Raw genomic sequence first — 24,184 nt, forward strand, 5'->3', positions numbered from 1 at the left:
TATAGATAAAGCTGATATAGATCTGCCTTGTGGTGAATCCTCGAGAAGAATTGCCAGGGAATGGTACCTGTCATTAAAAGATATTTTTCAACTCATCTAGACAGAAGCATAAACACTTCTGTTCTAAATAGTCATAATAACTTGTTCTTCCTTTTCAAACCCCTGTCGAGACACAGCAAACTTAAGTAACATATGTTAAGTAATATATATACAAAGTTATACACATACATATGTGTTTATATATACACACATATTTTAATTTATGTATATTATTTTCTGTCTCTACTAAGAGAAACACAATTTTTATGTTTATATTTTTAAAAACTATATTTGTTTCTTATTCTTCCCTTAAATAGAAATTTACTCTTTGGGCAATTTCATTCTTCTTTTTGTTGGATGAATTTCCCTTCTCTTCAATCAGAATTTGTATTTTTATGATTTAATTGACTTTCTCATCAATCAAATCATAGGCTAAAAGTGAACCTTTGAACTGCCTTCATAGTGACTAATTTCTTCAACCTCATTGCAGAATCATTCACAATAATTTCACAGCATTAATTTTAATGATCATTACACATCAAAATAATCTGAAATATCATATAAGCAGATATATGATCTCAAATTTATGTAAAAATAAACATAAAAAAGAAAAAAAATTAAATGTCTCAAATTTTAGATATTTTATAGTTATGTGCTCTATAGATTTGAGTGTACATATTCAGAACTATAAAAAATATTGATGTTCATAAATGTGGCATTATTAAGTGATATTAGGAAAAGTTATAGTAATACTACAGTAGGTACTTTCTGTTGTTCATAAAATACACTTTATTGGTTCCTTTTTCCCCAAGGTAGAATACTAAAGTTTTGCGGTTAATTTCTGCAGGCATATATATTACTAGGGTTCTTAGTAGCAGTCAGCAGAGTCTACTCTAGTTTAAGCCAGAAGTGATTTGATAGTCACTGAAAGACATAACAGACGGAACTATGTGACAAAACTGGGCCATTAAGAAAGTTGTTGTCTCAAGTAATATGAGCAATCTGAAAATGATTTACTATTTGACACTCCAGAACCATTCATTAAGCCGCTGTGTTAAGAAACTGTGTGATAGATCAGTAAGTAACTATCTCTGTTGCAGATCATGCCATGTCTGCCACAAATCACACTAGCAAATAGATACTCAAACTCTCTCTTGTGATTTAACTTAGTTCCAAATCAAAGTCATGTGCATAGAAGAAAGCTATGTGAATATGGGTTAAGAAAAATGTATTAAGCCGGGCGCGGTGGCTCACGCCTGTAATCCCAGCACTCCGGGAGGCCGAGGTAGGTGGATCACGAGGACAGGAGATCGAGACCATCCTGGCTAACATGGTGAAACCCCGTCTCTACTAAAAATACAAAAAATTAGCCGGGCGTGGTGGCGGGCGCCTGTAGTCCCAGCTACTCGGGAGGCTGAGGCAGGAGAATGGCCTGAACCTGGGAGGCGGAGCTTGCAGTGAGTGGAGATCAGGCCACTGCACTCCAGCCTGGGCGACAGAGCAAGACTCCGTCTCAAAAAAAAAAAAAAAATTAGCCAGGCGTGGTGGCGGGCGCCTGTAGTCCCAGCTACTCAGGAGGCTGAGGCAGGAGAATGGCGTGAACCCAGGAGGTGGAGCTTGCAGTGAGCTGAGATGGCGCCACTGCACTCCAGCCTGGGCGACAGAGCAAGACTCCGTCTCAAAAAACAAAAAAAACAAAAAAACTGTTGCGTTTCCTATTTAAAAGACACATCTAAGAAAATTTAAAAGACAAGCAATAAACTCAGAGAAAATATTTGAAAATTATGTCTATAAAAGGACTACTATATCTGCAATATCTAAAGAACCTTTACCACTCAAAAATCAGAAAACATACAACCCAATGAAAAATCAGCAAAATCTTTGAATAGATATTTCCCCATAGAAAAACATGGAAAGATGTCCAACATCACGTTGGAAATGAGTTTGATAGTTTCTTTAAAAGTTAAATTTAAATCTACCATAGGACCCAGTAACTCTACTCCTCGATATCTACCCACCTGAGTCATGAAACTATATGTCCACACCAAAATTTATAAGCAAATTTCCATAGCAGCATTATTAAAAATGCTAAAAATTATAAATAATCCAAATGTTTGTTACCTGATGAATGAATAAACAAGATGTGGTATATCCATGCAGTGCAATACTGTTAAGCAATTTTTTTTTTTTTTTTTTTTTTTTGAGACAAGAGTCTCGCACTTTCGCGCAGGCTGGAGTGCAGTGGCGCCATCTCGGCTCACTGCAACCTCCGCCTCCCGGGTTCATGCCATTCTGCCTCAGCCTCCCAAGTAGCTGGGACTACAGGCACCCGCTACCACGCCCGGCTAATTTTTTTTGTATTTTTAGTAGAGACGGGGTTTCACCGTGTTAGCCAGGACAGTCTCGATCTTCTGACCTCGTGATCCGCCCGCCTCGGCCTCCCAAAGTGCTGGGATTACAGGCATGAGCCACTGCGCCCGGCCTGTTCAGCAATTTTTTTTTTTTTAATATCAACACATGCTACAATATGGCCGTGCTTCCAAAAAAGCATACCCTGTTTAATTATATTTATATGAAATGTCAAGAAAAGCAAATCTAGAGACAAGAATATTAGAAGGCCAGGTGCCAGTGGCTCATGTCTTTCATCCCAGCACCTTGGGATAAAGAGACAGGGGGATCACTTGAGTCCAGGAGTTTAAGACCTGTCTGGGCAACATAGCGAGACCAATTTCTAACAACAACAACAACAACAAAATCCCCAAAACAAACAAACAAACAAAACTCCCACAAAAACTAGCCAGGCATAGATAGCAGTGTCACCTGTAGTCTCAGCTACGTAGGAAGCAGAGGTAGGGGAGGATCATTTGTGCCCAGAAGATCAAGGGTGGCAATGAACCATGATCGTGCCGGTTCACTGCAGCCTGGGTGACGGCCAGACTGTCGCTTAAAAAACATAAAACAAACACCACAATGTAGATTAGGTTTCCTGGAATGTTGGATGGAAACAGAGATGACTGCAAAAGGGCAAAAACGAATATTTGGGGGTAACGAAAATATTTTAAAAACTGAACTGTGGTGATGGTTGCACATTGTGAATTTACCAAAAATCACTGATTTGTATCCATAAAATAGGTGAATAAAAGAACCAGAGGAATATGTATAAAAAAGCCAGGATAAATAGAGTTTCAGTTTTTTAATTGAAGAAATAAAATTCTATGCACGGTATTTTTTTCTGTGCTGTTTATCTTGGGAAATTCTTTGAGCACTGACTCATGTATCTTCAAATGTTTGAGAGCCTGCGATGTGTATTTCGATGTATACACTTGAATATATATGTCTCATTTGGCTTTATGCTAAATAACTATTCTAAAACATTACTTTAAAAATTGAGTCTATTACCATTATTACACTTTTTGTATGTGTTGATTTTATTTTACAAAATAAATCCATGACTCTTGTCTCATTTAATTTTCACAGCATTTTTGTAAGTTAGGTGATAATATTATAATTATAGTCAAACCTTTCTATCTGTTTTATCTGGATAGCTTATTTAGCCATTCTAAGTTATTTTCTTATCTGAAAACATGGAGGTATTAATATTCTCATGTCACTAAGTTATGGAGCATTGTGTGAAATAGTATTTGGAAAGTACACAGAGCACAGCCCTACACAGTGAGCACCAGACATTGTGTATTAAAAAACACTTCTTTTTATTATCATTAATAGGAGTATTATTTTTAGCAATGAAGAAGCTGAAACTTCCACAGCCAAAGTGAATTGCCCAAGCTCACATAGCTACCAGATGCAACATACTATATAACATGTGTTTCCATCACATCAACATCATAGCTTGTTCATACTGATGTAGGTTCTATGTGGGCATTCAAACTGCTGGTGTGTTTCAAATAATGTTTATTTTATTCCACTATGCTTATAAATATAGTAAGTTGTATGTTTAAACTTTTTTGTTATTGACCTGAATTTCAAAACTATATCTAAACATGTCAATCTTACAAGTGTGTGTATACACTTTTATAATGTGTTTGTAAAGATTTTCCTTTAGAAAACATTTTTGTATTGAAAATAATCTTTTCCATCAAATAAGTATTTTCTGTATATTCATAGCACAGAAGAATGTTACTTAGATTCAATTGAATAGAAAGATTTATCTATAGATATCAGATAGCTTGCTCAATTTTAATGAGTGCAGAGTGAGTTTCAAACATCAGTCATTATTATAAAACTATATATATTTAATTTTCTAGTATATTTTACAATCAGGAATCTGGTGTCTTTGGAGGATTATTTTCTATTACAAACTTGGTGAGCCTTCTGATATAGATCCTTTCTATATTCTTAAGAAATACTTATATTTAAATATAAAAATACTTCCAATATGGTTATGGACGCTATTGTATCAACTGTATTCTTCAAATGACTGTATTTTGTGCTGGTCTATAAATCATAAATACTAGAATATTTGCAGGCTTCAGTTTTCATTCTTGGCAAATATTCCTAAATTTTACATAAATTCTACATAAAACCAGGATTAACAGCATGAATATTAATTTGGTTCAGGTCCTTTTCTCTCTTTGCATATTTAATTTTCATAATCTATTGACCTCAAGTTCCCATACTTATTTTATGAAGCTTTTTAAAATAATTCCAAATTGCATTCTGTGTGATCTATACAACTTGCAGTTTTAAAAAGGTAACTAGGGATTTTTACATAAATTGTGTAATTTCACCATAATAGTAATGTTTTATATGAAGAAGTTGAGTCTTTAATATACTAACCTCAGAAGTATTCAAGGAAACTCTTATATTAGTAAATGATTTTGAGATGTGAATTAGGTCAATGTCTTAAATTCTGGAATGGAGACAGGTCATTGTAAAAGAAGGGCACAGATGTGGGTGAAGGCTCACACCTGTAATCCCAGCACTTTGGGAGGTGGAGGCAGGCAGATCATGAGGTCAAGAAATGGAGACCATCCTGGCCAACATGGTGAAACCCCATATCCACTAAATAATACAAAAATCAGCCGGGCATGGTGGTGCGTGCCTGTAGTTCCAGCTACTGGGGAGGCTGAGGCAGGAGAATCGTTTGAACCTGGGAAGTGGAGGTTGCAGTGAGCTGAGACTGTGCTACTGCACTCCAGCCTGGTGACAGAGCAAGACTCTGTCTCAAAAAATAAAAAAACGTAAAAATAAATAAGGGCAGAGAAGACCACACAGATGCTAAAAACATATTAATTAGCTAGAAAAAATATGGAACATATATTGAGCATGTAGAGTAAAAACTCATTTTATCTACATGGGAAATATATGTGGAAAATTCACGAGGTCTAGAAACCCAAAACTTGGCTTTGTTGTATTGTGAAATGATTGTGAAACCATCTGACCTTATTGCGAGCCCACTATGAGCAAGGGAGTTTGATTAGGTCTGAGGGAGTGTGAGCAATATACAAAAATATTTTTTTCTGCCCTTAGGAAGTGTCGAAGTAGAAAAACAAATAGTAAAAAATGACTCAAATAGACGTTGAAGGCTTAAATCAGTTGATCCACAGCAGAGAACATTATAAATCTAGGTAACACTTAAGACTAAGCGACATATAGGGTTAGAGAAGAGAAGGCGATGTGATTTGGGGTTTTCTCAGGTTGCTATTTTCTTTAACTTCTGCAAAACTTGTGGTTGGTACAATTGCAAGATTGTTTTTCGTGTCTCTTTTTTGAGATCTTTGGTACGATTTCATTTTAACAGCTGTCAGAACAGTTTTATTTTTGAGAACTGTTTGTCTGAGACAGTCTCGCTCTGTCGCCTCCTGGCCTCAAGCAATTCTCCTGCCTCAGCCTCCCAAGTAGCTGGGATTATAGGCATGTGCCACCACGCCTGGTCTTTGTAAGACTTGTAAGAGCAGGTATCAGAGACATCATTTTGGAGTGGAGAAAAATGAAAATTTTGCATTTTAACAAACTTTTCCAAAGTTATTCATCCACTCACTGCTGACAGAGGAATTACTATTCATTCTGATATTTAGCCTAATATTTTGTTCACTATTAGATAGTAGGTGCTAGGTAGGCACAGCTAATGCAGAAGTTGCTTTTTTAAATTAATTTAACAACTAATAACAATTAACAAACAAGCCTATTTCATGTCAAGTGTTATACTAGCCACTGGATATACTAAGGTGAGTGAAAATCATATGATTATGTTCATTAAGACTAAATCCTAGTGAAAGGAAACTGCCAATAAAAAGGTTAAAAATGTAAACAGTACTCTGAAGTATCATGAAGACAGTGTTATGGTAGAGAAGGTCAGAATATACTGATTATAAAAGCATGGTCAGAGAAAACCTGTATGAGTTGTTAAATTACTTCTGGGACTTTAACAATGCTGAGGAAACATTAGTATAGAGTTGGGGTAGTTGAGAGCAGATGACATAAACTTTGCAATTGTATTAATATTGAAAAACACACAAATGTTGGCAGATTTTCAGAAATGAACAGAGCCCAGTGTGGCTAGAGAAAATGAGTGATAGATAGGTAGCTAGAAATGAAAAAGAAGAAGTAAGCAGAGATGGATACTAAAGGATCTTATATGGATATAGGAGGAAGTAATTTTAATTTATTTTAATGTATTGATAATAAATTAAAATTTTTCTTCTTTATGTATTTATTCTTATTTCTAAAAACAGCTTTATTGAGAGAGAATTGACACAACATACAATACACTCATTTGAAGGGTACAACTCAATGGTTTTATATCTTGTTTATAGAGTATCAAAATGATCTAATTTAAAAATATTTTCATTACTCCCCAAAAAACCCTGCACCTACTAGCAAGCACTCTTCATTCCCCTCAATCCTTCTCTCCTCACCAGGTCTAGACCACCACGAATATACTAATCTACTTTTTGTGCCTATGGATTTTTCTCAGACATTTTGTTTAAATTGAATCATATAATATGTGGTCTGTTGTGACTGGCTTCTTTCACTTAGCATAATGCTTTCCAAGGTTTCCTTGGTGTAGCTTATATCATGTACATTATTCCTTTTTATTGTTGAATGTCATTGCATGACTATACCATTTTTTTTATTCATCAGTTGATGGACTTCGTAGTTTTCTCCTTCTGCACTATTATGAGTAAGGTTGCATCATTGTAAGCACTTTTCTGTGCTTTTGAGTATAGCCATCTTAATAAAACATTGTCATTATATTATTTTTAAATTCTAAACATAGTTTATGTCTACTAAATATGCTAATTACAGTAATACTAATATTTTAAAACTAAACTAGTTTAGATCTTCAATGTCCAAAGGATGTTATAACAGCTGCTTTGACATCTTATCTGACCCACCTCAAGGCTTCAAGGCTGTAGCAAGTTACCTGGAAGATCTAGCTAAGATAATTGATGAAGATAACTACACCAAACAACAGATGTTTGTAGCTGACATTTTAATAATGGCCATTCTGACTGGTATGAGATACTATCTTATTGTGGTTTTGATTTGCATTTCTCTAATGATCAGTGACATTGAGCTTTATTTTATATGATTGTTGGCCACACGTATGTTTTCTTTGAAAATGTCTTTTCATATCTTTTGCCCACTTTTTAATGGGGTTGTTGGTGTTTTTCTTGTAAATTTGTTTAAGTTTCTTATAGATGCTGGATATTATACTTTTGTCAGATGCAGTTTGCAAAAATGTTCTCCCCTTCTGTAGGCTGTCTGTTTACTCTGTTCTTAGTTTCCTTTGTTGTGCAAAAGTTCTTTTGAATCTTTTATGAAAAGAAGAGTCCACTGATGTGGCAAACTTCATCATTTTCTTATTTCAAGAAATTGTCACAGCCATCCTAACTCTCAGCAACCATTATCCTGATCATTCATCAGCCATCAACTTTGAGGCAAAACCTGCTGCATCTCAGCTGCAGCATGTTTTTAATATTTTGAAACCCAGCTACAAAGGATTTTGGAAAGTATTTTATAGATGAGATTAAAGAAATTGCAGAGCACATTGAGGGATTTAAGGAGTAAGCTTTTATTTTGTTGGTGTTATGGGCTGAATTTTATTTCCCCTAATTAATATGTTGACATCTTGATCTTTAGTACCTCAGAATAAAGACATATTTGGAGGTAAGGTCTTTAAAGAGGTGATTAAATTAAAATGAGGCCAATAGGGTGGGGCCCTAATTCACTTTTATTTATGTCCTTATAAAAAGAGAAAAAGACTTCAGGAGGGTAGCCATCTGCAAGCCAAGGAGAGAAATCAAGCCTCAGAGCAAGCCAAGCCTCCTGGACTCCCAGCCCCCATAACTAGAAGAAATAGACGTGTGCTTCTTAAGACACTCAGCCTGTGGTATTTTGCTATGGAAGCCCTAACAAACTAATATGGTTTGTTGGTTTATTCTGGTTGGATGTTTTACTGCATATGACACCATCAAAGTTTTGCACATGCCAAAAACAAAAGGACTTGATATTTGCTTCATCTGACAAGAAATTATTCGTATGACAATAAATTATTTGTATCTTTCTTATGTATCATCAACAAATATGCTTCTTTTCAGGGCATGTCTCTAAACCTGCAGATTGAGAAAACTGTATCAAATAAATAGCTATATTTGACAAATCCTTAATTCCCCATGGATTAATTCTACAGGGTTATGCCCAAAACATATTCTGTAGTGGATTCAGACATAAAAACTATTTCAGTTTTAGGGATTTGATAAAATGCACAGCTTCACATTCATTTTTAATTTTTCCTAGATATGAATTAATGAAAAGCAGAATTATTGGTAAAACATGGAGATATTTGTAAACTATTTAGTTATTTGTGCAGCTATATGGATACATTTGACTTCCACTCTTAGTATAGCTAGTTTTATTTTTAAAAAGTAGTAGCCTTAGCCAGTAGGTATTGCTATATGGGGCAGAAGCAGTTACAATAATGGAATATTCTTCATAAGTAATTTCCTTATCTGATTGTCATTTGCTTAGGTGTGCTGAATTTCACTTTCTTTTATAGGAGTCATAGTCAGAGTAGTTAATTATTTATAATTTCCCTCTGAAAAATTGTGATTAAGTCATTTTATCTAACTTCATTCCTAAAGAGGCCAATATACGATTAATTGTGTTCAGTGATGGATAAATCCATTTTGTTTTCCTTTGAGTCCTATCAACTCAGTGGCTGAAATTAAAATGAACCAGAATGGCACTTGGAGAATGTGAAACATAGATTTAAACTTTCCCTTCATATGAAAATGTGAGTTGAAATATGATTATTGTGGTATAAATCAAATAATATGCTTTGCAATTATGAGACTTCGTTGTGGGTGGCTTGTGTATGTTTCCCCAACCCAAAGAGATTATTGAGTTCTCTAAAAATAAACTCTGGGACAGTTATTCTAATGATGAGATAAATACTTTGAGATTCAATGTAGTTTGAAGAATGAACTGTCAGCCCAGTCTGAAAAAATGATAGGAAAGACATGGTGTTCCAGTGCATAGAACCATTAGACAATGGTCCAAGTTAAGTGTAAGATCCAGAATTTCATTCAAGAAGAAGTGATTTGTGAATCAGCCATTACTGGTATTTAGTTCGACAGCACGGAGTTGTTCACAGTGAGGTTCTCAGATAAGTTATTCATGCAACAAAGGAGGTAGGTTACCTAATAAGAGCCCAGTGCATTCAAACTATTCTATAAGGCAGACATACAGCAACTGGGGTACAAAATTAGAAGAAACGGGGAGGAGGTTGAACTTGGAGACTGTCTCAACAAGTGCACTGGAATACCATTGCTTAGGCTGAGAACAGGTTTCAAAATTTAAAGTTGTAAGGACGCACACATTTAATAATTAGAGATATTCCCATTAATTGAGGATTAGTTCTAGAAGTAGAATGATGATTTACTTGACATAGACTACTTTAGCTAAATATAAAAATGGCATATCATGTCTTATCTAAATAAGACCTCATTCCTCTAATCTTGTCTCTACAAGATGGGCACACTGTGTCTATTCTCTAGATGCCTTATTTGATTCAAGATGATACTCAGTAGGCTTTCATCTGGATTTTGATTATTCATTCCAAGGCACAACTTAACAGTTTTGTTCAAAGTACTAAATACAGATGTATTTTTAAATTCCCTCTTCTTAAAGATTTAGTCTTTCAATGTGTGGCCTGAACTTTTATTTATAAATGATAGGAATTAAGATTTTTTTATTTTTATTTTTCTAAAACCAGGAGGCCGGGCACAGTGGCTAATGCCTGTAATCCCAGCATTTGGGAGGCCGAGGCGGGCAGATCACCTGAGGTCAGGAGTTCGAGACAAGCCTAGCCAATATGGTTAAACCCCTTCTCTACTACGAAAAAAAAAAAAATGCAAAAATTAGCTGGGCATGGTGGCACACACCTGTAATCCCAGCTACTCGGAAGGCTGAGGCAGGAGAATCACTTGAACCTGGGAGGCAGAGGTTCCAGTAAGCCAAGATCACACCACTGCACTCAAGAGTGAAACTCTGTCTCAAAAAAAAAAAAAAAAGAAGGAAACATTAGAGATAACCACATATAATGTTTATATTTTATTATTCATCCCCAACTTGTAATGTCAAATAGATTCAAACAGCACATACATGACTAATCTGAGCAGAAAAGGTCCTTGGATAAGCCTCACAGTTTACTCTCACAAGTGGCATCAGATCTGCAATAGACTTCTGAAAACCATGAATGTAAGTCATTTAGAGTACACTCATTCATTGACATGTAAAATCTTCTCTGGTAGTTGTCCTTTGGCTCCATTTCAACAAGAGGTAAAGGTTTTTCTATGTGTTTTCAATCCACCCTGGGCATGTGCCTTTATCAGTGTCTCTCACACTGAAAAAAAAAACAAAAACAAAAAAAAGAGTGGTCTAGCTCCTTTCTCTTATCTTGTTAAATCATATTACTTAAAACCAAATCATTGGCATATGCCAGATGCTGAGGTTAGGTTATGAACATCATTTCATATAGTATTAAAAATTCTACAACATGTATACTATTATTAGAATTTTAATGACAGTATAAATGTTTAAACATATAAAATAATTTGTACAAGTTATAGGGTTGTTTGTGAAAGATGTATACTATTATTAGATTTTTAATGACACTATAAATGTTTAAACATATAAAATAATTTGTACAAGTTATAGGGTTGTTTGTGAAAGAGAACCGAGGAAGTCAGATATAGCCCTGAAATTCCTAGCCACTATGCTGCTTGCCTTCATGACAGGCAACACATTCAATATGTAAATTAAAATGTTTGATAACTGCTTCATATATATTGAAGCATGAAGTAGGAATGAAGTAATGAATTGCATATTACAAGTAAGCCATATCATTAATGAGGGTCCATGCACTACATATCACTGCTAATAATCAATAACTCTAAGTCCATTATGTATTTAAAATATTTAAATCTCTACAAGATGAGAAATGTTAGATAATGTCTTGGGTGAATTATATACCCAGTGTCAGGAGATTTACTTAAGCTGATCTTTTTCATCATGCAAACCTTAACTCACATTTCTGCTTCCTGTGAAGGCTTTTCCTAACCACACAAGTTAAGTACCTGCTGTCACTCTTAATGGTTTCTAATATTTTCTATTTATTTAGTTTTTATTTATTTATTTTTTTACTAATTAAGTATGGTTACCTTTACAAATACATAAAGCTTCATGATATTGAGACCAAGTCTACTGGATAACTCAAGACTTAAAATGGTGCCTATCATATTGTAGGTATTTAATAAATATCTATAAAATGAATTAACTAAAATAGAGTTTTTAAAATTGAATATTGCTAAAGTTATCTGAAATAGTGAACAGTATTATTAGTAATATTTACTTTTAAAATAGTAATGACTTCATAATTTATTGAATGCTTACACTATATAGGATTCGATATAGATTTGCTTAAAGATGGCTAGTATTTCTACAATTATATAAAATCCTGTAAGCATTATTTCTCACATTTTGGAAAAAGAAAAAACAATTTTTAGAGAGCATAGTAGACTAGTACAAGGACACACAACCAATAAGAAGGTTATCTATGGTTTATACTTTATCCACCTTGTTACATTTCTATACTGTTTTCACTTGTTACAGTAATGCATGCAGATTCATTTTCTTTATATATTTTATGTTTGCTGTATTTAAGTCCTAATCAGTTTCTCAGCAGTTGGTTCTGTTGCCTAATTTCATTGTTTAAGTCTTTTCTGGCCAAAGTGCTGTTATGAGTATAGAGAATTTTTTATACATTTATTTGAGTGAAAGATAAGACCCATTACATAAGAATTAATGTAGGCTTTTTATACTGATTTTTGCAGTCATAACAGTAGTATGTTTTCTCTAGCATATCACCTAGCCACGGGTGGGAATTCATTTAATGGATATTTAAATAAAGTCTGTTACTTTATTCAAATACACAGTGAGGATTTTAGTCATAAGGAAATTGGGAGGCCAGGCAGATGTGTGGTTTGTTCAATGGAACTGAATTTGAAGAACAATTAATTTGATGTGGGATTGGATTGCCTACCTCCCTAAGGGCAAAATATGCCTGAAATTGCTCCTTCAAGTGAGTCCTATAGGCACCATTCCGTGAGCCCACACTGGGAGTGTCAGAATGATTTGGGAACAAGAGCCAATCAAGAGTTCATGAAAAGCATTCCATGTATATATAAAATATATAATGAATTCGGACACAGTTTTAAAAGGTTTTTCAATATATTCAAGGACAAAAAATATTTGTTACTATTCATTGACAACCTTGCCTCTAAATGGAAATTATTTCAGTCTATCACAGTTAGACTTATTTATCTTCTCCATTCATTTGAACGAAGTGTGTTAACTCTACTGGGTGACAATTACCTACCTGGCAAAAACATCATTATATTTATTTAATGTGTACAAAGTTGATTTACATGGAGCACAGTATTTTTAATGCACTAAAATAAGTTTTCTCTTTGTATCTTTGTGAGGAAGTAACAAATGCTACCTACCAGAATTACAGATAATACAAAGCAATACCTGCTCCGTGATTCCATGAACACATTCCCAGCAGAAAAGTAACATTTATTTCCGAAAGATAAATAGAACATTTTAAATTTATTTAATGTTACTGGAATATTTTACGTGGAATATTATTTTAATTCACAATGCATAGAAAAATTAATTTATAAATAGCTCCATGTATTGCTCTTTAATGAGAGTAGGGACAGCCATATATGGTGTACAGATTTTAAGTGGAAGCATGGCTCACCTCCACAATTTCTTCCCCAGGTAAACACATAGCTTTTTAGTTTGTAACTCTGCTTGAAGACTGTGATATTTACGAATCATGATTCTCTTTAGCCTAACTTACTGTCACAGAATCTTGGGGTGTTGCTTTTCTGGCTGGAAACCTCTGTGACCAGTGGCACATATGCCTGAGTTTTGCTCAGGCTTGCTGGGCTCCTTCTGCTCACGTGGCCTGACAGGCTGCACTTGGCTTGCCCTACCAGCCTAGATCCCATGCCTGCCAAGGATAAGCCAGGTGCGGAGCGGCAACCAGGTGCAGAGCGGCAACTAGGTGCGGAGCGGCAAGGGGTGTGTGAGCAAGTGAGCGTGCGGCACAGCCAGGCCATACAGCAATGCACGCCAGTTGTGGTGGGGCTGGCAGCTCCAGCTGCCGGCACAGGGGCTGGCTCTCTGAGAGGCTGTGGCTGGACCAGGCATACTGCAAGCAGCTTCCACAGCTGGCATTGGGAAATGCAGTGGCACCCGAAAGCTTGGAGATGCCAGGAACCACAGAGCCCCGAAGAGTGTGTCACGGCCTTGGCCTGGGGAGCTCCTAGATCTGGGCTCCCAGAAGAGCTGCAGCTTTTCCCTCCTTCACTCTTCTCTCCTTCTCATGGCCCATAATGTGGCAAGCAAAGGGTATGTCTCAGCCGTGTTTGTGTTATTGCTCTTTCAGTCCTGCCATTCAGCAGGCCTAGAGTTCTTGTCCTGCATCCAGGAGAAATGAGGTACCTGAACAAGAGGAGGGTGAGCAAGGCAAAGAGGTGCTTTATATCGAGCAAAAGAACAGCTCAGAGGAGACCCAAAGTGGATCACTCCTCTCCACAGGTAGGTCATCCCCAAGTGTCCAGCTCTCAGTGGAGCGGAGACCCACAGTACATATTTCCTCTCTGTAAGCAGTTCATCCCTTCATTTGCCTGAGTCTGGCTGACTATGATGTTTCCAAGGGCTTCAGAGGGGAGGAAGTACATGCTGATTGGTCCATGGGCAGCCATGGGTGGGCCTAGAAAGAGCACCATAATTTCTAACTCCAGTCCATGGAACTGGCAGCCCAGCCCCCAGGCCTCAGGCTGTCCCTGGCCTGAAGGTGGGGTTTCACTGAGGACCTACCCCTTTCTTCCCAGGAGCCTGTCTGCTTCCTGCCAACGTTAACCTGCCATCCATGGTGCCCACGGCACCCAGGCTGTTTGTGCCTAGGGGTGTCTGCAGGCTCACACCAAGCCATTCACAGCCCCCTTCAGCCTCCCTCCTGTGCTCATCAGGGTTCAATGTCCAGAGGTGGCTGAGGTGGCAGGGGCTGGCTTGTCAGCACTGCCTCGGATGCATGCACACCAAGCCAGATTGTGACAGCACCTGGGCTCAGCCACAACTTTGCTCCAAAATCGGTGGGGTCGTCAGAAGCAGGGAGAGGCCAGGCAACGGGAACAGGCACTTTTGAACCTGAGGGGGCAGAGGTGCTTCCTGGGTCCCCAAGAGTACAGAGATGCCCTGGTCCACTGCCACTGCTGGGCAGCGACAGCTGTGCCTAGGAGGGTGGGGCTCCCGCCCCTCCAACTTGGAAGGGGGTGGGGCTTCTGCCAGTTCCCAGTTCCCACCAGCTCTGTGTAGTGTGTGGCCCTTGTCATGCCTCCCCACTGCAGCTGGTGTCATGGCAGTGGCCACTCCAGACGGGCCATCACTCCCATCATTACTATCTCAATCATAACGAAGAGGTGTGAACTGGTTTAATATTCTTGCCAGGCTGGCCCGGTGGCTCATGCCTGTAATCCCAGCACTTTGGGAGGCTGAGGCGGGCGGATCACGAGGTCAGGAAATCGTAGCCATCCTGGCTAACACGGTGAAACCCCGTCTCTACTAAAAACACAAAAAGAAATTAGCCGGGCGTGGTGGTGGGCGCCTGTAGTCCCAGCTACTTAGGAGGCTGAGGCAGGAGAACGGCGTGAACCCAGAAGGTGGAGCTTGCAGTGAGCCGAGATGGCGCCACTGAACTCCAGCCTGGGCGACAGAGCGAGACTCCGTCTCAAATAATAATAATAATAATAATATAAATAAAATATTCTTGCCAGTGTTACAAACAAATAGTGCATATCAAATGCAAGTTGACTAAGCTATCTGTAAAAAATTTTAAGAGGCCTGAGCTATGTGTGTCTACACACTACGTAAGTAGATAGCATGTTCTCAGATGGAACAGAAGAAATGATACAGAAAACCCAAAAATAAAAGAAGGGAGAAAAACCACTGAGCTTCTTTGATAGCTTACCTTTACAGTAACCCCAAAAGATAATAGTTAAAAGAGAACAGAATGATAAACTTCACATATCAAGGTGTGTCCACATAGCTGCTGGGACCTTATAAAAAATAATACTCCATCCTATTGGTTTTGCAGCCAATTAACATAAGTAGAAATTTCACATAATCTCTCTGTGCCTTAGTGTCCTCCCTAGTAAAATGGGGATCATAATAATATTACTCATAGGAGTGCTGTGAGGGTTAAATGAGTTAATGTGAAAATCTCTTAGGAAAGCACAGGGTATATAGGAAGTACTTTTCAAATTTTAGCAATTACTACTTTTATGCTTCCTAACAGGATATTCATTCATCATAGATTAAAGGTACTATCATACTAATGATGAAAATCACTATGTCTGAAAACTGTATTCATTACAATGTGACACCTATAATTGATGGCCAATAATGATTCGGAAAAACCTATAAATTCTGTGTAAGTGTTTTAGATGCAAATTCTGATACTGAATATATATATATGCATATATATATACATCACAAGCATATTAGTCTTTAAGGATAAAAGATAGCAATTATTGAATAGTAGAAATAAAAATTATTGATTTTTATGAATGTAGTAGTTACTCTTTGTTAATGGCCAGTGAATATATAAATGCACTGAATTTTTAAAATTATTATTCTGTTAAGAAAATTTAATCTCATGTCTAATTCAATATTTTGACCACTGTTGATGAACATCTTTGTCATGTATTTTTACACAAAGTCTTTTCTGTGTTAATTCCTACTCTAATTCATGGAAATGTTTTCAAGGTTATATCGAGAGTCATACAAAAATGATTTCCCATACCATAAGTCAACAACATAATTGGGGAGAAAAAATAATTAAAATAATTATAATTAAGATGTTGGTTATAAAGGATACAGTCCTTATTATGTCAATAAGTGATTTAGAAAACCAGAGGTTTCTTTTTTTTTTTTTTTTTAAATCTCAGTTCACTGCAACCTCCACCTCCTGGGTTCAAGTGATTTTTCTGCCTCAGCCACCCAAGTAGCTGGGATTACAGGCATGTGCCACCACTCCCAGCTAATTTTTGTATTTTTAGTAGAGACGATGTTTTGCCATGTTGGCCAGATTGGTCTCAAACTCCTGACCTCAAGTCATCCACGCCCCTCAGCCTCCCAAAGTGCTGGCGTTGTAGGCATGAATCACTGTGCCTGGCTGAAATCCAGAGGTTTCATAGACTACTTCTGCATGAAATTTCAGAGAGAAGCCGGAATTTGTGCTCATCCTGGAAAGGTATATACAATACATATCCTTCAGATCTGAGAGTGATACAATGATTCACTGTTACTAGCTATTTCAGTTATCTACATAGCAAATAGCTCCCAAATTGTATAACTTAACAACAAATATTCACTTTTTTTGTGATTCTTTAATTGTATCAGGGACTTGGGGGGCCATTTATCTTTGTTTCATGTTGTGTTGGCTAGGATAGCACATGCAGCAGGATCCAGCTGGAAGTTTTAGCTTGGGTGTCAGAAAATACTGAGACCTGAATGGTTCTCTACCTCAAGGAGGGTAGTCAGGCTTCTTACATATTGGCTCGGGGATCCAAGAGAGTGAAAGCAGAAGCAGTCAGGCCTCTTTAGAGCTGGTCTCAAAAATGACTCAGCTTCACTTTAATGACATTTTCTTCCTGGTCAAAACAAGTCATAAGGCAGCTGGAAATGAAGAGGAGGAAAAATATATGGCCTCTCAATGAAAGGAGCAATAGGTACACCTAGAACTGCAGGGATTAAGGATGACTATCTTTTTAATCTGAATACCACCATATTAGTACTGGAATACTGTACGTTTCCTTTTGATTTTCATAAACTCTGATTATTACTTCACAATATTTCTTTTATTAAACTTGTCTAGAATTACCCAGTCTAACTGCTTCCTGCTAAGATAACAAGTGATACAACAAGTGGTACCCAGGAGTGACCCTAGGAAACAGATCTTCAAAATGGAATTCTGGGATTGGATTGCTCATATGTTTGAGGAATGTGTATATAGCTTCCTTGCCAGAAAATACTGATAATCCATGGCATGCATCTTACAATTATGTGGCCTACTCTTGGAGGACATGGGCCAACAAATTGTGAAAGATTCCCAATTTCTATCACTCAGGCTGCAGAAGCATCTATGTGAGTGTGTTCCAGGGTATAAAGTCAAGGAGGATAAACTGTAATGCTGTATTGGGTAAAATCTATTGACATGGCTTCATAATCCTCAAATTCAAGATGAATGTACTATCTTGTGAACCTGGGTGTGGCATCAGTGATCTGTTCAATTGACTAACTGAAGCATGGTAAATGTAATAGCTTATAGTCTTGAGTCAAAAATGCCAGAAATGTGTCATGTAAAATCTGTTAAGGCATTGCCTTTTCATACTAACTGAAGGAGTCAGATGATAACAACTGGAAGATATTATACTAAGAAATGCTTTGATGAGAGGGTTTGTAAACATCCTTGAAATGCTCAATGGTAGCTGTCTTCTGTGAGCCAGAGATTACTGTGGGATGCTATAATAAAGTTGAATTTTCTGATCTCACTGGGCATGAGGATAATAAAGTAGTAGTGGTGGGTGACGGAACTTAACTACCAGAGATAAGGTAGAAGGAATTATTACAATAAGCCATACACAGAAAATGGTGGTCAGAATTTGTGCACACAAGTATCTGTGGTGTTGGGTAATTTATCACAATATTGCTAGAAACAAAATAGAACATCAGCTACTAATATGCTGCTTGACATATAACAGCAAAACTATATCCACATTAACCAGGTAGACACCTAACTCAACTCACTGTTATGAGGATAAATGGCCTCATACTAAGTTTCTAGGCATTAACCAATTCACAGCTTTGGATTGACCTGACCTTGGGCATACTGGGTCTTTTTGAGAAAAGATCTTACAACATAGCAGCTGATGTACATTGTGAATCTTCCCTCAAGCTTTCCCAAAAGTGGCCTGTTGCTGTTTACCACGATGAAAGTAGTATCCATACCAGCAGTGGTTTGTATTATTTTGGTTCTTTGCCCAAAGTAATTTTCAGAAATGTATACTTCATCTCTCCTGGGTTGCTGTGGGCTATGTCTCTCTCCAATAGCTCCTTTGCTTTTGCCTTTCCCATGTTTGGTAACAGCTTCTCTTTTGCTAACCCTGCTATACTGAACTATTCCCTGTTGGTTTTCTTAAATCTTGCCCACATTAAAAAAATTATTTTACTAAAATCTCCTTAAACTAATTACTCTGATTATGAAATCAGCTTCCATAAGGAATCTTGACTAAATGAACTTATCATAATAAACTTATAATTATCAGCAAGTGTTAGGCACACAAATATGAGGGAAGGCATTCTTACTCAACAAGAATGTGACAGTAAATTGGGTTAACCCTTATTTATTTATTTTTTTTTGAGATGGAGTCTTGCTCTGTTGCCCAGGCTGCAGTGCAGTGGCATGATCTTGGCTCACTGCAACCTCCACCTCTTGGGTTCAAGTGATTCTCCTGCCTCAGCCTCCCGAGCAGCTGGGAGTAACTACAGGTGCCCACCACCACACCTGTCTAATTTTTGTATTTTTAGTAGAGACAGGGTTTCACCATGTAGGCCAGGCTGGTCTCTAATGCCTGACCTCATGATCTACCCGCCTTGGCCTCCCAAAGTGCTCGGATTACAGGCGTGAGCCACTGCACCCGGCCTCCTTATTTTTATTATAATTATTAATATATATAGATGTCTTTGGGATTGTTGAAAATTCATTATATCTCTTGACCTAGGTGTTGCTTTGAATATTTACCTATTATTGAGTATTTTTTTTGACAGCCAAGATTTAATTTATTTAATTTTTTTTCAAATTTGGGGATAGATATTACAGAAATTTGTTTTCTTCACCACATATAATTAGCTTCTGGCACAAAGAATGTTCACCTGGAGCTTCCTCGTATTTTGCTGATTTGGTTTCTTCTCATCTGAATGCTCCCTTCTATGCCTCTGGTTTTTATGTAGCAGTTTTCACCAAGGCTAAGATGGAGGCTTCATTGAAAGACAGATCTGTGTCCATCTTGCATCAAAACTACCATAGAACATTGATTTGTTCTGCTTTATAACTATTTGGGGTAAAAATAGTGATATGTCAAAATATACTGTGAAGAAATGTACCTTGTACATTGATATATTAATAGTTGTCATATACATTTTCATAATTACTATCATGGAGAGCATGATTCCAGTTTTCTATGTATGTGTACTGCAAGCCAAACATTTAACCAGGTTAAGCCATTCACAGTGAACCAGGTAGTAATTTAGAATGTGTTCTCAAAATATTACAAAATTTAGACATAAAAATATTCCACAATTTAGAATGTGTTCTCAAAATATTACAAATTGTAGATATAAAAATATGACACCAGCCTTTTAGTGCTGGATGTAATCAAATTTTTAGCTTTGTTGTTTTTGCTATGGTAGGTACTAGAGATACAAAGATAATTATAGCATAGTCTCTATTTTTGTGAATTAACAAGAAATAGGCTCAAAATTTTCTTTTTCACAAAGTTGTATCTTCTAATTCAGCCAACACATACAAACACAGTTGGCCCTTGAAAAACTTGGCTTTTTCTATAACAACAATGACATCTTCAATGGTGTAACCCTCCAGACTTTCAACATATTCTCTCTATTGGAGTTCTGTTTTGTATCATTGACAATTCCTTTTCATAGAGTAATCCTTAAAGGTCTTTATGACACCCCGATTTAGAGGCTGAATTATAGACATTGTCTTTCGTGGCAAGATCACTTTGATGCCTTCAGTTTTGAACTCATGAAGTTGTGAGTGACCAGGGTCATTGTCCAATATTAGAAGCAATTTTAAAAGGCAGTTCTTTGCTGACAAGGTAGGTTCTGAATTCAGTAAGAAAGCATCAGTGGAGCCAATCTGGAAAATGTATTCTCATTGTCTGAGAAACATGTACAAACAAAAGATTAGCAATTGGCATTTATCATTTTCCTTCAAGGCTTGGGGGTTAGCAGCTCTACAAATAAGAGCTGCCCTAATCATAAACTCACCAACATTTGCACAAAACAGTAGACTTAGCCTATTCCTTTCTGCTTTAAATCCTGGTGCTCACTTCTCTTCCTTACAAATAAATGATCTTTGTGGCATTTTTTTTTATATAGAATAGAGCACTTACTTCATTAAAAACCTGTTCAAGCAAATATTTTCTCTTCAATGATTTTCTTAACGGCATCTGGAAATCCATCCGTTGCTTTTTTGGTCAGCAGAAGCTGCTTCTTCTGTTATCTTGACATTTTTTAAAAACCAAACACCTTTGTAAAAGTATTAAACTATCCTTTGCTGACTAAATTCTTCACCTTTAGATTCTCATTTTCCTTTTGTTTTAATATAATGACTTCAAATTTTTAAAAACTCATATTAGAGTCTATAGGTATGTCTTTCTTGTAGCAATATTGCCCCCATGTAAAAGCTGCATTTCCAATATGAGATAAAAAGGTATTTTATTAAAAGTGCAAGGTGTTTGTGCCTGGGGTATATAGCTGCAGTGATGCCTTCAGAAATTTTCTTTTCTTTTCTTTTTTTTCTTTTTACAATACTCCCTATGCTGGATTCATTTATCTTGAAATGGTGTGCTATCCCAGCTGCAGATATCAATCTGCAATACATCTCAAGCAATTCAACTTTTGCTTGTTATGTCATGACTTCGCTTCTACATTACTAGCAACACTTTGTATGGGTCTCATGATGTTATTCAAGGTTGATAATATTACTCTAAACATGGCTAAAAATACACAATAACCATGAGAAATCACTTTTTACTATGGCAGGCAAATTACTGGAGAGACAAAATGGTCATGCAGAGATGATGAGTATCACAAGATGTTTTAAGCAGATACTCTCAACATTTGAGCTCATTGTAATAGCAACAGGAAGTGGCTACAAAGTTATTAGAGCAGTACAGTATGTACTACAGTGAATCTGATGCAGTTATGATGTAATACTGCATCTTTACATTTGCTTACATTTCTTTCAAATGTGAATGGCCTGATAGACAGTTTGTAAGTATTTGTGTGTATAAGTTTGATAAATTTTAACTTTTTTAAATGTGTGTGTGTAATTTTATGGTAATGATACAAAAACAGTAGTATCTACATATATTTTATACATTCCCGTCATACCTTTTTCTGATTTTTTTCAGTATTTTTACACTACATGGTTTGTGAGTTTTTAAATTGTTGCAAAACTCTAAAACAATTTTCAAAATATTTATTTTTAAAAAAACATATAAATGGACTCATGCAATCCAAATTTGTGATTTTCAAAAGCCAGCTGTGTATATGTCCTAATGAAGATTTATAGACTTTGAAGTTCAATAATATTGAATCTTGTTTTAAATTTTACCTTTGTTTTTCTTTTACATTTCTTGACTGCCCTGAGTTTTAGATTGCTCATGTTTATGAAGAAGATACTCATTCCTTAGTTTGCTGTACATTTTCAGAAAAAGAAACAATGAGGATAAAGCTCTTAGAACCTTGTCAGACACAATAGGAGTGCAGAGGAGAAAAAAAAAATGTCTTTTTTACTACATTCTGAGGTTCAGTTGCCGGGCTTGTACCGATAAATTAATAAAAGGTAAATTAATAGCATAAAAGTCTTATGTGGCTCACACCTGTGATCCCAGCACTTTGGGAGGCTGAGGTGGGTAGATCATGAGATCAAGAGATCAAGGCCATCCTGGCCAACATGGTGAAACCCAGTCTCAACTAAAAATACAAAAACCAGCTGGCTGTGGTGGTGCATGCCTGTAGTCCCAGCTACTTTGGAGGCTGAGGCAGGAGAATCGCTTGAACCCAGCAGGTGGATGTTGCAGTGAGCCGAGATCATGCCACTACACCCCAGCTGGGTGACAGAGCAAGACTCCATCTCAAAAAAAAAAAAAAAGGTCTTATGTATTTTATTAATATTTTTATGTATATGAGAGTATCACCAAAAGAAGAAAAAACCTACAGAAGTATTTGACTCAGAAACATATATACCATTTTAACAAAAAGTGATAAACTGTGGAGAATTTACTAGACAAAAGAAAGGGAAGTTTGAACTTCTGAGGTTAGTAAATTGTGAGAAGGTCAATATATGTGGAAACCAATTAAAGATAAGGATTATTTTAATAAACTTTCTTTGTGCAGACTAATTCCAGTACTAGCTTCCTGTCTTCTCATGGTCACGCACCTCCTTGTAGACAGGATTTGTGGCAGTCCTCATTTCCTAGAAGTTTCTGCTTTTAGTAAGACAAGGAAGGTCCCAGAGGTTTTTTTCTCTATCTTTTGATTCTCAGTTACCTTCAGCTCAAAATAATTTATATATTAAGGTGACATATTTTAAGGTAGCATGTTCTGATATTTTTTACTTCAATTGAATTTAATTTTAATATATGCTAATGTGATACCACCATATAATTATTTTAATATATTTTCTCTGATTATCAAAAGGAATTAATTTTTTTTTTCACTCTGTCATCCAGGCTGGAGTGTAGTGGTACGATCTTGGCTTACTGCAACCTCCACCTCCTGGGTTCAAGCGACCCTGTCATCTCAGCCTCCTGAGTAGCTGGGGTTACAGGTAAGTGACATGATGCCCAACTAATTTTTGTGTTTTTAGTAGAGACGGGGTTTCACCATTTTGGCCAGGCTGGTAGCGAACTCTTGACCTCAAGTGATCCGCCTACCTTGGCCTCCCAAAGTGCTGGGACTACAGGTGTGAACCACCACAGATGGCCTGGAATTAAAGTATTTTAGTTTATTTAATGGACATTTAGATTCTTTCTTCTGTTCATATTCTATTTTTGGAAACTTTTTCTTGATTTATAAAAATTTCTTATATATTTTGGGCACAGTTTCCCTTTTACATCACCTAAACTATTAGATTTTTCTCTCTACAGATGATAAATAGTATTTATAAGAGAGCAGAATTTATCACTGATTTTTAAAAATTCATATAAATATGTTTATACATTTTCTGTCATGAAATTGTTGTTTGAACTAAGCTTCAGTTTTTAAATCTATAAAATGCAGAGTTTGTATCAAATTATTTCAAAAGGCTAAATCGTGATGATAAAATACTGTTTTCTAAAGTATTAGAGAAATTGCAATTTTTATACGGTCTTTTTCATTTCAACAGCAACCAATGCTACATCTACTAAAGTTATGCCAGAGTACATTTTGTAAACAGGGTGTTTTAGCTCTAATTTTTTCATACTTATAAAATGAGCATGGAAATATAGTAAAAATTTTAGGAAGAGATGAGCTTTTTTTTTCATTTTTCCAAAGTTATTAACAGATATTAATTAACTGATTTTACAGAGGAAAAATGTTTTTTAAAATCCTATCATATAATATCTAATTATTATTGAATTCAGAATTATTAAAACTTACTTGAAGTAGAAATATCTTTAAAAAAAACTAGCTTATTTCCAATAAATCATCACAGAATTAGTGTATTGGAAATTTCTGCAACATATATTTTCTTTTA

At 36.3% G+C, this 24,184-nt stretch overlaps 1 long non-coding RNA gene across 1 annotated transcript in view; it reads left to right on the forward strand.

Moving 5' to 3' along the window:
* LOC104006019 (uncharacterized) overlaps positions 1–7,517 on the forward strand; it is a 205,604-nt gene extending 198,087 nt beyond the window's left edge. The window contains exon 6 of the long non-coding RNA XR_008547475.2: positions 7,404–7,517. This is a non-coding gene — a long non-coding RNA (uncharacterized LOC104006019). The remainder of the gene's footprint in view (positions 1–7,403) is intronic.
* Positions 7,518–24,184: the final 16,667 nt, after the last annotated feature.

The sequence above is a fragment of the Pan troglodytes genome, chromosome 3 (assembly GCF_028858775.2).
Source record: "Pan troglodytes isolate AG18354 chromosome 3, NHGRI_mPanTro3-v2.0_pri, whole genome shotgun sequence".
NCBI classification, from domain to species: Eukaryota; Metazoa; Chordata; class Mammalia; order Primates; family Hominidae; genus Pan; species Pan troglodytes.